This window comes from Ranitomeya variabilis, chromosome 3, assembly GCF_051348905.1.
Source record: "Ranitomeya variabilis isolate aRanVar5 chromosome 3, aRanVar5.hap1, whole genome shotgun sequence".
Classification (NCBI taxonomy): domain Eukaryota; kingdom Metazoa; phylum Chordata; class Amphibia; order Anura; family Dendrobatidae; genus Ranitomeya; species Ranitomeya variabilis.
The window spans coordinates 700,219,807-700,237,358 of NC_135234.1; the positions used below are offsets into that span (position 1 = coordinate 700,219,807).

General features: G+C 45.5%; 1 long non-coding RNA gene across 1 annotated transcript in view; it reads left to right on the top strand.

Annotated features, from left to right (window-relative positions):
• Positions 1-15,982, top strand: part of LOC143818534 (uncharacterized) — a 173,955-nt gene extending 157,973 nt beyond the window's left edge. The window contains exon 3 of the long non-coding RNA XR_013224592.1: positions 15,788-15,982. This is a non-coding gene — a long non-coding RNA (uncharacterized LOC143818534). The remainder of the gene's footprint in view (positions 1-15,787) is intronic.
• Positions 15,983-17,552: the final 1,570 nt, after the last annotated feature.

Sequence of the window (17,552 nt, forward strand, 5' to 3'; positions counted from 1 at the left end):
CGGTCAAGTGACCCGATGGTGGCCAATGGTGGTGGTGAATTTGGCTCGTGCGTGCTGAAGTCACAGAGTTCAAACACCACCCACCTGCTCATCAGCCTATGTCACGCTCACATGATGCAGCCTAGCCACAAAACATGCAGCCGCGAGAAGACAAAATGAGCAAAGTGTGCAGAGAGGCCTGGACATCGGCGAGCATGAGTACCATATCGTGAAGAACAGGGTGGGCGATTTATATGGATACACCTAAATAAAATGGGAATGGTTGTTGATATCAACTTCCTGTTTGTGGCAAATTAGTATATGGGAGGGGGAAAACTTTTCAAGATGGGTGGTGACCATGGCAGCCATTTTGAAGTTGGCCATTTTGGATCCAAGTTTATTTTGTCCAATGAGAAGAGGGTCATGTGACACATCAAACTTATTGAGAATTTCACAAGAAAAACAATGGTGTGCTTGGTTTTAACGTAACTTTATTCTTTCATGAGTTATTTAAAAGTTTATGACCACTTATAAAATGTGTTCAAAGTGCTGCCCATTGTGTTGGATTGCCAAAGCAACCCTCTTCTCCCACTCTTGGCACACTGATAGCAAAACCGCAGAAGAAATGCAAGCACAGGCTTCCAGTATCCCTTGTTTCAGATGCTGCACATCTCATATCTTCACAGCATAGCAGGTTAGGGCATTAGATCAACGTCTTGCACACAGGGAGGAGGCAGGTCAGTTTGTGCTCTGAGCATCAGCTGACATACCACCGTCCCTGGGTGACCCCGCGGCCATCTTACGGCCCCGGGTCACCAGAGAGACCATCGGCACAATTCTGGGATGCCCCTCAATGTTGCTGTCACTATGTCACTATGGACAGAGGCATCAGAGGGGTTAAACCCCCGTAATCAGTTCTAGCACTGATTATGGGCGTTGCTGCAGGGTGTCAGCTCTCATATATAGCTGACACCCGTATTTGATTTCGGTGGCGTTCAGCAGCAGCCCGCATGATCATCACGATGTATATACGGCGGATTATGGTAATGCACCTCCCACACATATTGGGAAGTGGTTAAGGGGGATGTCTGTTCTTAAGTTATGTGACAGCATACTCATGAATCCTTACATCGTGCACTGAGTCCTGCACAGATTCTCCGATGTCGGCGCCGGTTGGTCATGTGACCGCAAGTATGCAATTTGTACATTCTCACTAGACTGTGTGCGGCTTGCTCAATACACCTGCATTGAGTGAAGCCACACCAATCTAAGTCGGCACGTGACCACATGTATGTGCAGCGCCCCAGAGCCCTGGTCGTTGCAGTACTGTGGCTCCGCCACTATGGGGAGCCATGGTGCGTCCGATGGCACTGAAGGAGTTCATCTGACCAGGTATCACAGACACCAATACATTTCACAGCCGGGCCTCCGGGGGGAGCTAAGGGTTCTATTCATTAGGCCACTCCCCACCATAGTGGGTAAACTGGGGGTCAGGCAGGAAGTTAGATCAGAAAGCTGACTGGATTGGACGAAGCAACACCTAGTGGCAGAGGGTGTTGTGGAGGAAGAGACAGTAGGGTCTCTGTCAGGGGTGGGATCCTGACAGAGGCTTGGCATTGAAAAGAACGTAACGGGTCCGCGCCAGCTCCGGGAAGCGGCGGGATCCAAGAAAGGACTAGAAGCGAGATAGATTGTGCTGAGTGAGAAACGAGATCAAGCAATAGGAGAATTCCAGTAGGGGTCGTGCTGTAAGACCGGAGCAACACCCTACTGAGGCGCACTACCGGTGGCCGGAACGCCGAGGGAGTATTATAACATTCAGCTTCAAGCAATACTCTAAACAGCGGCAGGACAGTCAGTTTAAGGCGGGCTGTCTAACACATATCACCTATGAAGTCTTGGGAGGCAATTGCGGGAGAGGGGCGTCTCTAGGGTCCCGGAAGAACTCCAGGCCTATCCGACAAACGGGTGCCGTTCTAACTGTAACATCAGGAAGGGACGGAAGATTAGAAGAACATCATTTAATCGAGTTGTGAGGGAACTTAAGAAACAGACACAACGGTTGTGGGGTACTCTCCGTAAGCACAGCAGGGGAGGACTACAACACATAGCGCTAAGAAGGAAGGCACCGATTTCCACCTGTGAAGTGAACTCTGGAGGTGCCATTGGACCGGCCGGACTTGCGCAGCCTGGTGAACCGTATTCTGGACTGAGGACTCAGAGATCTCCAGTAAAGAGGTAAAGAGACTGCAACCTGGTGTCCTCGTTATTTACCGCGACCTGCACCCCACAACTGCACCGTTACAACACCACTTATTGCACCGGACGTCCCCCACTGACAGACAGGGCCACGGACCGGGTCTAGCCACCGTGACAACCCCAGGACTGAGACCCAGAGGCCCGGCTCCGGGTACCCCTCGGCCCTGCGGCGGTGTGGGGGCGCTCCAAACTTGGCGTCACGAACAGGATTTACTTAAGCCTAAAGAATCAGGTCATGTGTGCCTTGGAACTGTGATTTATTGTGCTTGGACTGTACTTTATTGCAAAGACTGTGGATTGTCACTTGCCGCCAAAAGTTCGCGCCAAAAGCCGCCGCCATTGCTACGCCAGAGAAGAAGGAGGGCGTGCCATGGGAGGAGACTACCAGGGTGGCGCGAGAAATGGCTACCGCCCCCTGCGCTTCTGGCTGCAATGTGAGGACCTGCCTTTAAGCAGAGGACGACCCCCTGATTTGCAACAGCGGGAAGCCGGAGATGGAGAAGCTCGGCCCCGGAGAAATGGCGGAGTCCGATGCATGCATTGCCACCGATCAGCAGACCATGACGAAGAACAGCGAGTGCCGGAACGGGGAAGGAGCAGTCCCGGTTTGCCCTCGTTCACCGGAGGCGGACCCGTGTCCCCTGCAGCCGGAGGATCCGAAGCCCCTGGAACAGATAGCGGAGCTGAGTCCACCAATCCCGATCTCGGAGCCAGCGGAGGAGGAACCACAGCGAGCGGAGCCGCGTCCGGGGACCGTATTGGAAGAGCCGCAGTCCGGGCTGCAGCCGATTTCAGTGTCCTTGTCAGCGGAACGGATCGACACCGGTGGAATCACATCAGGCGCAGGTATGGAAAGCGCCCCTACTCCCCCGGCCGATTCTGCTCCCCGGACCGGTCCGGTTCCCCCGATCGATCCCGCTCCTGTGAGCGCTCCTCACCCCAGCAATAATCGTTTCTTCTCGGTGGAGCGGGTGATCCTCACCTCTAACACGATGGGGAAACTAGTGCCTCCGCTACTAACCCAGATGGGAGAACCCATAGATGTGGGCCCAGACGGGGTGGTCCTCCGGTGGGCCACCCCCTGGACCGGGCCGGATGGAGCCCGGGAGGACGGCCTCACCCTTGCCGTGCTCACCTGGGAGCAATATAAGCAATGCCTAATCCATCACTGGAAGGATCGAGACGAGGTTGAACAACCGGATACGCAACGCAGAAAGTCTGTGCAAGGCAGGAAAGGCGTGGTAAAGCGGGGGACTGTGTTGGCCTTCCACCCGAAGAGGGGTTGGGGTTCCATCCAGGAGCCGGGGCTACCCACTGACGTCTTTGTTACAAGTTACAATGTGAAAACTCCCTGCTGCGACCGGAATGGCGACCCACTACGAAGGGGGGACCAGGTGACGTACACCCGTCACAGGAGCGCACAAGGGTGGTGTGCTCGGGATGTTCGGCGATGTGAACCTGAGGGGGCGTCACCTGTTGCCCCGATCATGACAGATCCAGATTTGTCAGATCTTGTGACCATCACCACCGTACGCGTAGTAGCGGCTGCTGAACTCGCAAGCAAGGTCAGCCTTCAGATCCAGACACCGGGTGGTCTGACGGCCCCTGCGGGACCTGCTACCGGCGTAGATGCCGCAGCGGTCGGAGGTCAGGGACCAAGACCGCCAGAATAAGAATAAACCGCGATACCCTGAATCTGTAAATAGTTACTGTTCCACTACTTTGTTGCTATACCCGTAAAGGGTTAACTCTTAAAGGGATCCCTTTGTTGACCCGGGATCCCTATTGTTTGTTTTCGTTACCAAAAGTTTTGCACAAGTTTTAAAAACTGCTGAATCATGAACAGTGCATGATCCGAACTCTTTTGTATATAGTTTACACCTTCTTAAGGGTGTTTCCTACTGGTTTTACTTAAAGACTCTTTGTGAAGATACCTTTCCTACTGGTTTTACTTAAACAAGGACTCTTTGCAAAGATACCGCACTGGAACCTTTGATGAGTATGGACTGGTAGCTTGAGAAGATACGCTACCTCACAGAGACTTGGTCCTCTCTTAAAGGGGATGTTCATTTGTCACGCTTCGATAGTAATATTGCTTAAGATGAGTAGCAATAATGTCTTGACCAAAGGAAATGATGATAATGTTTATATGAGAAAAGTTATATGTGTTTAACTGGTTACATGTGAAGAAATATTGATAATGTGCTCTGAGAAGTGAAAGGAAGAAAGATAATGAGAAGGCTTAATGTTCGATAGAAAATGTTTTGATAATGCTGATAGAAAGTTAGGATAGAAGGTAAACCCTGAGTCCTCATAGGAGTCATGTAGAGATGGCTCAGTGCTCTCAAACTGAAAGTATGTTATGTTCTATACTGTGTATAGTAGTTGAAAAGGCAGTAGGCCCTGGCTGAACGGGGCGGTCCTGTAGCAGAAAGGAGAGGCAGTAGGTCTGGTGCCAATAGGACAGGCGGTCCTGCAGATCCAAAGTAGGAGAATGAGAAAGTTAAAATGCCTTATAATGTGATTATAGGAAGGTCTTTAGTGGATAAAGAGTGTATGTCCTTAAAGGCAAAGTTAAATTATTGTTCAATAATGTTTGCACTTAGTAGAATACCCGGTTGGGTAAGAAAAGTTAATTATAGCATGTTGCTATGGCATTTTTGCCATGTTTGTAACGTTCAAGTGTCCTTACCTCCCATAAAGGGAAGCCTGTTCAAGTATACTTATTGTCATTGCACTCAACAAAATTGTATGTCTTTTTGCTAACTTGTATTGTTGTTTTCTTCCCAGTCCCGGAGTACTGTGTTTAACCAGGGGGGAGTGCAGCGCCCCAGAGCCCTGGTCGTTGCAGTACTGTGGCTCCGCCACTATGGGGAGCCATGGTGCGTCCGATGGCACTGAAGGAGTTCATCTGACCAGGTATCACAGACACCAATACATTTCACAGCCGGGCCTCCGGGGGGAGCTAAGGGTTCTATACATTAGGCCACTCCCCACCATAGTGGGTAAACTGGGGGTCAGGCAGGAAGTTAGATCAGAAAGCTGACTGGATTGGACGAAGCAACACCTAGTGGCAGAGGGTGTTGTGGAGGAAGAGACAGTAGGGTCTCTGTCAGGGGTGGGATCCTGACAGAGGCTTGGCATTGAAAAGAACGTAACGGGTCCGCGCCAGCTCTGGGAAGCGGCGGGATCCAAGAAAGGACTAGAAGCGAGATAGATTGTGCTGAGTGAGAAACGAGATCAAGCAATAGAAGAATTCCAGTAGGGGTCGTGCTGTAAGACCGGAGCAACACCCTACTGAGGCGCACTACCGGTGGCCGGAACGCCGAGGGAGTATTATAACATTCAGCTTCAAGCAATACTCTAAACAGCGGCAGGACAGTCAGTTTAAGGCGGGCTGTCTAACACATATCACCTATGAAGTCTTGGGAGGCAATTGCGGGAGAGGGGCGTCTCTAGGGTCCCGGAAGAACTCCAGGCCTATCCGACAAACGGGTGCCGTTCTAACTGTAACATCAGGAAGGGACGGAAGATTAGAAGAACATCATTTAATCGAGTTGTGAGGGAACTTAAGAAACAGACACAACGGTTGTGGGGTACTCTCCGTAAGCACAGCAGGGGAGGACTACAACACATAGCGCTAAGAAGGAAGGCACCGATTTCCACCTGTGAAGTGAACTCTGGAGGTGCCATTGGACCGGCCGGACTTGCGCAGCCTGGTGAACCGTATTCTGGACTGAGGACTCAGAGATCTCCAGTAAAGAGGTAAAGAGACTGCAACCTGGTGTCCTCGTTATTTACCGCGACCTGCACCCCACAACTGCACCGTTACAACACCACTTATTGCACCGGACGTCCCCCACTGACAGACAGGGCCACGGACCGGGTCTAGCCACCGTGACAACCCCAGGACTGAGACCCAGAGGCCCGGCTCCGGGTACCCCTCGGCCCTGCGGCGGTGTGGGGGCGCTCCATATGCAAATCACATACTTACCGTCACGCGTCCGCCTTCTCCCAGCACCGGAGAATCCTCACAGCGCGTAGTGAACAATGTGAGGATTCACAAATCTGCAGTCACATACAGTGACTGCAGACGTTTAGCTTAAAACCGGACAATCACTTCGAACCTCTGCCGTAGAGGTCTTTTAGTGACTCCTCACTGATATAAACATGCACACTAGGTTTGGTGTTTGACAAGGAGCTATTTTTTATAAATATCTTAAAGGGGTTTTCTGTATTTTTCTTAAGTTTAAAAAACTTAAAAAAGAAAGAAACAAGCCATACTTACCTCCTGAAGCTCCCTTCCACTCCTGTGGTCACTAGCAGTCCAGAAGTGATAATGTTGTGATTACTAGTGAGTAGTGACCTGACCACCACTGATTGGCTGCAGGGTCAGATGACTGATGGACATCATCATTTCTGGTCCTGCACAGATTGTCAGTACTGCAGGGCTGGAGCTCTGGGGAAGGGTAAATGAGATGCCACCAGGGTCAACCAGCCACTATTCAGCTAAGAATTCTATACAATATCGCAGTACAGTAGACCAATAGTAAATCTGTAGTGTGCTGTGCTATGATTTCTCCTCAGTCATTGCTCATTTTTCCTTATGTAAGAACAAATGAATCATACTTCCTTGCACTGACTTCGCTATATGAGCCTGTGGAATTATACAACACATTTCATGAGCAGGTGCCTTGGTGGTTTGGCTTGGCTCCCAAGTCAAAGGCTATGTCATACTTACTGAATTTAACTGTAAAGTCTGGCTACACACTACACTGGGGTGCACAGAAATAAAGCTAAACCATCTATCATTATAGTTTCAGTTGAGCAATTACAATCAAAGCACACAGTGCAATAGCTAAATAGTGTAATCCCTTTCTAATGCAATGTAGATGAGTGGCCCATCTCTACTGCAGTCCTGACGCTCATTCCTGATGCTCAAGAATTTCTTCTGTTATGTAATTGTGGAGATTTCCTATGACGTCCTTTTTATCATACAGTCTATAATGCCAATTTAACTAGTTCATACTATATTTTCTTCAATTTTATAAAAAAATCATTGCAAGCTGCTAAGTATGTGCTATGGGTACTGGCTATCAAGGTGCTTATGTAATGCAGGGAATCGGATGCAGTGACACAGATACACAGAGTAAGGGTTAACAGTGGTTTGATTTAATGATTAGAGGAAGAAATCTCACAGGGAGCAACAGGGGGGGGGGCTAAATCAGATTTAAGCTAGAATCACAAAAGAGATGAGTAACTTAAGGTGACAGTTTATGAGTATTCCTGTTCCACTTATCGTGACCTTGACTCTTGTCACGTGTTCAGGTTTGAATGAAAAGCTGGATGCCGGCTGAGGCCGGGGCTGAAATCTTCAGGCTTCTCCACCTAACAGATTAGTCTTTTCTCTTCTGGCGGCAACAGACGGTCACCGGTTCGAACCGTTGAGCCTCTAGTCCATCACCGTGCTCTGCAACCGGGAGCTTCTCACAGCAATCTCCAGTTTGGCACACTCTGTGGTCACGAGCCTCGCACAACAATCTCCCGCTCAACGTTCTCTGCAATCAGGAGTCTCGCACAACAATCTCCTGCTCAACGTGCTCTGCAATCAGGAGTCTCATACAATGGTTCCTTGCTCGGTCTTCCCTGCACTCGTATCCTCTCACTGCCGCGCAGACTAACTCTACTCTCAGTGCGTCACAGGTCTGCCTTTTTACTTCTCCCTGGCGAGAACTCTCTCTCTCTTCCTGCTCAAACCTCCTGGTCCCAGATACTCTTACCACACCCCCTCTCCGCAGATCATTGTTGACCTCTGTCCTCAATTTCCTTCTCCCCTGCAACAATGGGCGCGGCCCCAGCAGTTCTGGACCCCGGGTTCTGTCAGCACCCACGGCTCGGTCTTCTTCCTTACACTTAGATGATAATCAATCTTGCCACCATGATTTGTACATCTCTGCGCCATTCAGGATGGCTCCAACCAGTGGTGTAATTTGAAGTTTTTGAGCCTTAATGCAAAATCTCCAAAGATAATGCAACTCACACAGGTTATTGTTAGTATTGGTCTTTTCATATGGGCAAAAGGGACCCATTGGGTTCAGTGTCCAGGTGTGGTTCCAATCCAATGAAAACACTCTTTAAGTATTCATTTACTAATCATGTAGTTGTGCATTTAGGGCAATATTCCCCATTCAGAGTTCCCCGTGATGACTCAGACCCTGGTCAAAGCTCCCAAAAAGGCAACTTCAGCACAATCCACAGTTAGTAATACTTTTATGATTCTTCATTGAGGAGTTTCCTGCACATATGTTTTAATTTAGGGTGGTATTTGAGAAAAAAGTAAGGAGATGTATTTTGGAACACGTGTAACACAAAGCACCAATGCCTGAGAGGCCTCAAATATTATCTTGGCATTGTGGCATGGTAACAACATACACATGATAGTTTTGGCTTTTGTTATTTTCAGCATTTCGTTTGCAGTTCTGTTTTGGAAAGGACCACAATTGCTCTTTAAAAGATTTTCTTATCACAGAAATAGATTTCATATTGTTAGGAATCTGTACCACCCCAGCATTATCTTCTCCATCAACCCCTCTATCATCGGTCAAAGTCAAACTACCAGGATCCCCACTAATCCTGCATTTGGACCCCAGTTTTCCCTAAATATTGTTATTCTCAGGCACCATAAGAGCTCCAATAACATAAAAACATTATTTTTTATGTTAATTGAAATGAATAAGGCGGGGTTCTTGGGTTCTTAAATTGCTTTAATTAGTTAGACAGCATGAAATAAGCAAGTTTTAACTTGACTTGCTTTTTGTAGCTGCTGTCTTTCTTCTGCAAAGACAAATTTTGTGTTTTACAGTGTGCAGCTGATTTCCATGGAGCTCTACCTCCAGACCTTCCTGAAAGTGAGAATTAGCTACATTTCAGGAGAGGAGTTAACTCCTAACATACAAGTCACCTCTCTCCAGATCTTTGATTTTTACACATCAGTTAGCTGCACATCTCCCTTCCCCCCCAAAACTATCCCCATACAGCTTGTGAAGAAATTTTCTGGTATAAATATTCAATATCACCAGCTGACAGCTTTCAGAGCAAGTCACCTAATCACTGCTCTTGGTATCTGGAGCTTTGTGCTTGTTCTTATTTGTAGACTCTAGTCTAAACAAGCCACTGATAGCTAAATGTGTTAAAGCAGAACTTGTGTTGAGCTTTAGGCCACTTGCACACGTTGAGTATTTGGTGAGTTTTTTAAATCAATATTTGTAAGCCAAAACCAGGAGTGCAGCTATAAGAGGAAAATTATAATAGAAACACGTTGCCACTGCATTTTTCACCCACTTCTGGTTTTTGTTTACAAATACTGAGGTAAAAAATTGCCCAAATAATCAAAGTGTGAACATGGCGTTATAGTTCTACTAATATAACAGCTCTATTATTTTCAAGAGCTGTCAATCAAGGAGGAGAGGCCACCTTGCTAGAAACCAGGAAATAAGGAGACGGAAGAAAACTGCACAGCTCGGAGCTGCTCAAGAGACATCTTGAGAATACTCATTCTAGACAAAAGAAACTTTTTTTATTTCATTAATTCCTGTTTTGAAATATATTTTTAAGAAAAATCTGGTTTATTTTTTATTTATGTTATGGTTTATGCATGTGTTTTTTATTATAGTAGGGGGTTTATATTATTACTATTATTAATATATTATTATTAGTACACACTGGAGTATCTGGAATGTATTTCAATGCAATAAAAAGCACAAAATCTGTCTATGCATGATGCCAATATACAGTGCAGTAGATAGGGCTTAGTTGCAAGCACTGTATAGATACACAAAATAGTAATGGCTTATTTTATGGTATTGTGCTCTTTAGATGTCATATCCTCAATATTTATTGTTGATTTACCAAAGAAATAAATACAAGATAGACAGACAGATATGAGAAAGTTAAATACAAGATAGTCACTTTTTCACTTGGATTTCACAGGAGTGCTGCCAGCAAATCAACCCGTGGAGGATTGAGTTACAGTTGAATTTCCTGATATTCACAGTTTCAAGCAAATTCAAACATTTTGAAATTCAACTCTCAGTTCACAAAAAAATACTGGCCCAGCATTATCATTCCTTGTACAGTGATCAGTACCTGGACCATCACAGATCAGTGGTTCCCAGTGGAGCCTGGTTTGTACAGCAGAGTCATTTTCCATCTCCAGAGTCACTGGGTCTCCCCCTGCTCTAGAGTGTAAGCTCTTATGGTCAGTGGGGTCTTCTCTCTCTCCTGTAGCGTATATGCTCTTATGGTCAGCGGGGTCTTCTCTGTCTCTCTCCCCTGTAGAGTATAAACTTTTATGAACAGCAGGGTCCTTTCTCTCCTGTACAGTGAAAACTCTTATGGTCAGCAGAGTCTTCTCTCTTTCTCTCACCTGTATAGTGTTAGCTCTTGTGAGAAGGGTCTCTTTCTCCTCTGCCCCACATGTATTTTCTGAACAAATACAAGCTTTCCAATATTGATGTTTAACATATTAGAGAAACACTGGAGCATTCTATTAGGGGACCCTAAACTTAGTAAATTAGTTCCATCAAACCCTAAGGTAACCTACCGGAGGGAAAGATCTGTGGGTGATAGACTGAAGCATAGCCTATATTCCAGACCACCAGCAAGGGGGACATGGCTTGATCAAAAAACTTGTGGCTCAAACTGATGTGGTGTAACAAGGGTGACCAGGGGGTAGTAGTGGCTGAGGTTATTGAAAGGCACAGAACATGGACAGAGTCCACTGAGCAAACGGTCAGTGAGCACACCCGGTCCCTTGCACATAGATAGACAGAATCAACACAGCTTTTCCCCACAGGTTAACTTCTCTTCCTCTGGTCACAGCAGTCCAGGCAAATAAGGGTCCAGAAGGCAGCTGTACTCCAACAGGGAAAATGAACTTTTATTGAACAAATGATGAAGGATGAACAAAAAGACAACTTCAATACTGGCTTTCTGCTCTCTCCCTGATGCTGGCTGCGGCCGTACCCACAACGACCGCAGCAGCTGAAGTTCACAGTAGTCCAATTGCTGGAATCTGGGCGCCTGAGACCCCTTCAGCGAAGGCCCTGTCCCAACTCCTGGGGGCCGGTGTTGTAAGCCTTCAGTCAATATAACTCCTTGGTCCGGAGCAGCAGATCTCTCCCATCTTGGAGTCTGGCAATGCCCCTTCTATAGCACACATCTGCCCTGGACGACATACCTGGGCTTACTGCTTGCAGACCAAGACTTCTTGTCTGCTCTGGAGGCTGCTGACCCAGCCCCCTAAGTTACTTAACTCTTTCCCTACTTCTAACACACAGTTACATACATTACCATAGTAAACATTAGGACTAGGCAAACATGGCACAATACATTAAGAATACATAACATATTTATATACAGTGCACAGGGGGGTCACATGGAAGGAGAGATGGGCGCAATTGAGGGGACCTGCCACCCCCTTACACTGAGAACTGCTGCAATTGCAAGTGGATGACCCCCTGTAAGACCTTCACAAGTTCGGGATCTGGAAGGTTTTTTCAATAAGGGACTTTGGCAACTTAAAATGGTCTGGTCTGATTTACAAGGCCACCTGTACCTGGCCCCTCGACTACATTGATAAAGCAACGAGGGAGCTGAAAAGACGGGTGGGAGCAGTAACAAGACATATCAATAGTGTACATGGAGGTCGTCTTTTGCATGGTTGAACTCGTGAATCCTTCAATCAGAGGAGGCGATTTGGATCAAAGCATTCTTCAGAAGGAAGCTGAATGGACCTTTAGGGTCCAATCTCTGAGCCCCAAGGGACTCAGCGAACAAATTTCATATACATGTTTCCTATAAGGAGAATACCTGCTGCTTCTTCTCTCCCCAAAAAATATGGATCCCTATATCACCTTTGACGCTGGAATGCATCACCTTATGTGATATCTCTATTTGGAGCCCTTTATCTATATCTATTCTGTTATTTACACTAATATGTGATATCTTTAACATGAATCGATAGAGAACCCTGGCGCCCATAAATACATTGCTCTACCCCAGTGTCCGGCATGGGAATTCGTATCAGGCAGTTATGACCATTTATCCCTCTCTAAATAAGCTAGTATAGAGAACATCAATGATCAGTATCCTATGACATCAGTGCCCACTACGCAGGAATTTACACCTGAGATATGGACCTTATGCAACGCTGGACACTGCATGTGTATAGCCACTATACCGGATAGGGACGATTCTCATCTCCGCCGCTACCTATTAGGGAGCTCGCGGCTATGCGTTCCAGCCTGGAACGCAGTTTCCTTCGGCTTCCAGCAGAAGTACCATCTTCCGCGCATGCGCGATCGGCGCCTGTACGTTCCACTCTGGAATGTAGACAACTCCGGTGCTTGAGAGACGTTGCACATTGACACACGAATATGCTACCATCGCATAATGCTCCGGCTTTGTGCTGCACCTGCGGGCCATCTATGGGATATATGTAGACCACTCCAGTATTGATTCCTCCAGCAGGTATATTTACTTGTATCTGTATTGAGAATGGACACCAGCATGATATCAGGATTTGGGGGAGGGGCTTAACGAATAAGCCAAACCCAGTTACAACTTTATAATCTATAACCTGCAGTGGGTTGGCTTGGCATTGACCTATCATCACGCACGGTGGGTGGTTTCTCGGCATATGGGGCCAGATTTAAAAAGCACATGTTGCAGTACCCAGGCACACCACCATGTGCCTTGAATCATCTTGTGGCCATCCTTAAGCATCTATACCTCGCATGAATATTCCAGGCTCCTGATGAACCATTCATTTACCGCATGTAAACCCAGTCTCTCGTCCCCACCCTTAGTCTAGTTGATCATTGTCTAGTCTAGGCTCCCTGCATATATATCAGTACAGCACCTGAAGGGTAAGTGAGAGAAAGCCATCGTGGAGCGGGGGCACCAAAACATCGTTTTTAGGGTCCGAACCTCCACTGGCATGTAGGGATGACAGTGGACATGCAGTGTTTCGTAGGCCATGTGTGGGTGTACCTGGGAACTGTTCTAATAGAGTTTATCTAGCATTGTGCCTCCTGCCCTCCCATGGGCCTGGCAACCCCGGCGCAGGGTAGGGAGGAGGAAACAATACAGTGGCTCACTTTTGGAATATGTGTTTGACTGCATAATAAATATGATGTATCTGAGCAGTCACACATGAAATATGTGAATTATCGTTTAATTCATCACAATTGTTGTGCACTTGGGTTTTCTTTTGGTGTTATTTTTATAACTGTTGTAATAAACATACGTTTTAAGGGTTTTATGTTCACATTCCAATATTGAGATTCTCGAAAAAGAATTCAAATTTCAAAAGATCCACTCATCTAAGCTGCTTTATTTTTGTCTATTTATTGGGTGCCTTAGTGTATACGATATTTCGATAACAAGGAGCCTATTTCACGGAAGTCTTTCTCATATTGTTGGACCTCAAACATAATAAATAATCATGGTTTTGTCAGGATTGCATTGGATTGATGCTTTTCTTTTGTTTCTTTGCTTTTTGGGGACCAATGGTCTGTTGGCCTGGAGGCGTGCACCACACTTTATTTGGATTAGTGCTACTTTATTTTTTTGATGATCTTTCTATCTTTTTTATTTAGATAGATTGCTATTCCACTGTGAAATAATTTTTTTTACAAATATTCTAAGCTCTTGATTAAAAAGTCACGTGATTGATTAATATTGCAACCTTTATGAAAAACATATTTTATTAAAAAGATCTTCCACTTGATATGACGGTAACTTGACATGCCAAATATTTCTGTAGAATTAGATTTATGTCTAGTTGTGCCAGAAAAACTCCCAAAGGCTAACTTATCATCATCTCATCTGCTATTATCTCTACTACAAAAAGTTCCCGTTATGAAATTGGGCTTCATGCAAGTAAACTTTACAGACTGGTGTGTACATTTCTAAAACCTAAGACGCAGACTGTGTGCCTTATCCTTCCAGCATTTACTGTAATCTTCTGTTAGTAACATTCACACAAATATGTGTTAAGTATAGGAGGAAATGAGTATCTGGAAGAATATACAAGAAAGCCAAGGTGTTTCTTAGACATTTTGAAAGCACAGTTCCGTTATCAACTTTCCAAAGCAAAAAAATAGACATAGGAACTATAGAAAGAAATTTGAAGAGCATGCTCCTGAGACACAGATGAGCCTACAGGCCACGTTCACATGATCAGTATTTGGTCAGTATTTCACATCAGCATTTGTAAGCCAAAACGAGGAATGGGTGAACCATGCAGACGTGGTGCACGTGTTTCTATTATACTTTTCCTTTGATTGTTCCTCTCCTGGTTTTGGCTACAAATACTGAGGTAAAATACTGACCAAATACTGAACGTGTGAACGTGGCCTTATGAATCCAATATCTAGATCAGGGATATACTACGTGCAGTTGTTATGAAGCTACACAATGTGACAACTGCAAAGACATGCCAAAAGTTGCAGCTTTTCATAATCATATGGATGAAGGTTGCACATATCTTGATCAAGATATAGTGAAGTGGGAAGCCAATACCACGGCAAAATATCAGTGTGAAACCTCAGTGCCCATAGTGCACTCAGTTGTCCACTACTCAGACAACCCCTTCTCAATTCCTATGTTTCCACCCAGTAAAATAATAGCGGCTTTACTCACCTCAGGGGCCAGCGCTGTTCCAGCTGTGTTAGGTCATTATTATTATTATTTATTATTATTATTATTATTATAGCGCCATTTATTCCATGGCGCTTTACATGTGAGGAGGGGTATACATAATAAAAACAAGTACAATAATCTTGAACAATACAAGTCACAACTGGTACAGTAGGAGAGGACCCTGCCCGCGAGGGCTCACAATCTACAAGGGATGGGTGAGGATACAGTAGGTGAGGGTAGAGCTGGTCGTGCAGTGGTTTGGTCGATCGGTGGTTACTGCAGCCAGTCAGGACAAAATATTTGGAGGAAGTGAGAGCTGCTGCTGCGGATGTCTAACATGTAGACATTTCACTCGAGCCCAGGAGAGTCAGTGCCAACACTGCTGGAACGGTGCCGGCACCGGAGGTGAGTATAAGTCTTATTATTCTACTTGGAGGAAATGGGGATTCAGAAGGGGTTGTCTGATTAGTGGTCTCCTGACTCTTCTCCGACACTCTGGATTGGGCAGTTTAAACTAAGATGTCCAGTTGTTTTGTTCTCAGGACAGACATCTTTGTAAGAGGCTTTCTCCCCTCTCCCCATTGAAAAAACATGTGCATGTGGCAGTCTGGAGAGACAGCTATCTCCAAAGGGAGAATATACAAATTGTGTACAAACTTCAGTACAATGGAGAATGTGTTATGGTCACAATAGATTTGTTCAATAGAGTAATCCAATAATTAGGTGCAACCCGCCAAATGTCTTAGGTGAATTGGGGTCTCCCCACTCTCCCTAAATAGATGATGTTGAGGGTGGGAATAATCTGGCCTGTTGACTTATAATACTATTTTTTTTTCTTCCCCAGGAGAAAACCAAACACAAGAGGTGCCAGGAGATTGCTTATCTACCTCCCCACTGGAAACACATGCACGCACAACCAAACTGAGCATGTACAGTATGTGTATAGCTATTGACTGAGTGACTGCTCCTTGTAATGTATGGAGAAGTTAATTCTAGATTACATAGGAAAAATGGCGTACAAAAGACAGACATCTCCCCCAAAGCGTAAGTAGGTCATTTCCATCGACATTATCTGCTTTCATGCAGAATCAGCACTTTTTAGGATAATTTTCCTACCAAGATCCTTGTTTAACAATTAAATTGATCTTACATAAAGAAAAAGGAATGCATGATGTTTAACGTATGTAAAGCCAAAGGCAAAAAGTAGCGCAATCTGTTTCTGAAGAACAGCAACATCTCAGTGTCTGCAAGTCCTAATATTGGAAAAAGAAGCTAAAGTGAAAATATGCAGCTATGCAGAAGGATGCCCCAGGCAGGAGCATCATAGATCTCACTTGTATTAAGCACAAAGTCCTGTGCAAACCTGTAAGTCTGAGAAATATTTAACTTGAATTGAGGTTTATGAAAGAAAAACTGTGTAAACATGGCAAAAGTCCGCAGACAATAAAGCAGGATCCATGGAAGAGGTCACAATGTGAAATTCTGATTGTGGAATTGGGAAAATAATACTTAAAGGGAACCTGTCAGCAGGTTTGTGTTTCCACATCTGCCAAATATGAGGGCAGCATAAAATAGGACAGAGAGCCTGATTCCAACACAGGGCCACTCACTTGGCTTCTTACTGAAGTTTTGATACAATCACTGTCTTATCTGCTGCAGCTCAGCTAGTCCTTACAATAATGAGCTCATTTTCTGTCCACCTCCACCATTCACTGACAGCATTCACTGTGCATAGGCAGAATTCTGCCAATCTATGGTGAGTGGTGAGGATAGCTAGAGCTTAGCATTGAGAAGGCTACATAGCAATAGCTCATCACTGAGAGAACTAGCAGAGCTGCAACAGATACAACAGTGTTTTATCAAAACTACAGCAAATACGTGACTAAACATTAAATCCGGGTCTCTTCCCCTACTATATATCTTTTATATCATGCTATAAATAAATTCATCAGGAAAAAAAAGTGTCTGAAAATGGCACCGTACCAGTTATAGCATGATATAAAAGAATGAACTGCAATTTTTTTGTATGGACAGGGTAAAAAAAAATGCCCTAATTTTACAATCTGCACTGGAATTTCTGGATGGTTGTCAATCCTGGTGAGACTTGAAAGATAAATTCTGAAAAAAAAGCTAAGAGAAATTTTAGAGGAAATGTAAATGAGAACTACCATATTTTGTGGATTATAAGACGCACCGGACTATAAGATTCATTCCAAATTTTGTGAGAAAAAAAAATGTCAATAAAATGGCGATTCGTCTAACAGTCTGCTTTTATGGTAGCTTACCGGGGGAAGGTGGCTGCGGTGGATTGGGGTCCCAGGAGGCAGTGTCATTGCTGCAGGAAACTGTTGGTGGCTGCAGCAGTAGTGGGGCAATGCTGTATGCCCTGGGCTTTCACAACATGTCGGTGGAGTCCCTGCAGTTCCCACTGTTTCCAATGTGGTGGACTTTGTGAAATTGGCTGCCAGAGGCGGCGCATGTGCAGATTGAGATCTCAGCACCGAGAGACGAGATCTTGGTGCCGAGATCTCAATCTGCGCATGCAGCAAATTTTCCATAACTCCACCGCAGCGGAAACAGTGAAAACTGCGGGAACTTCTCTGATATTT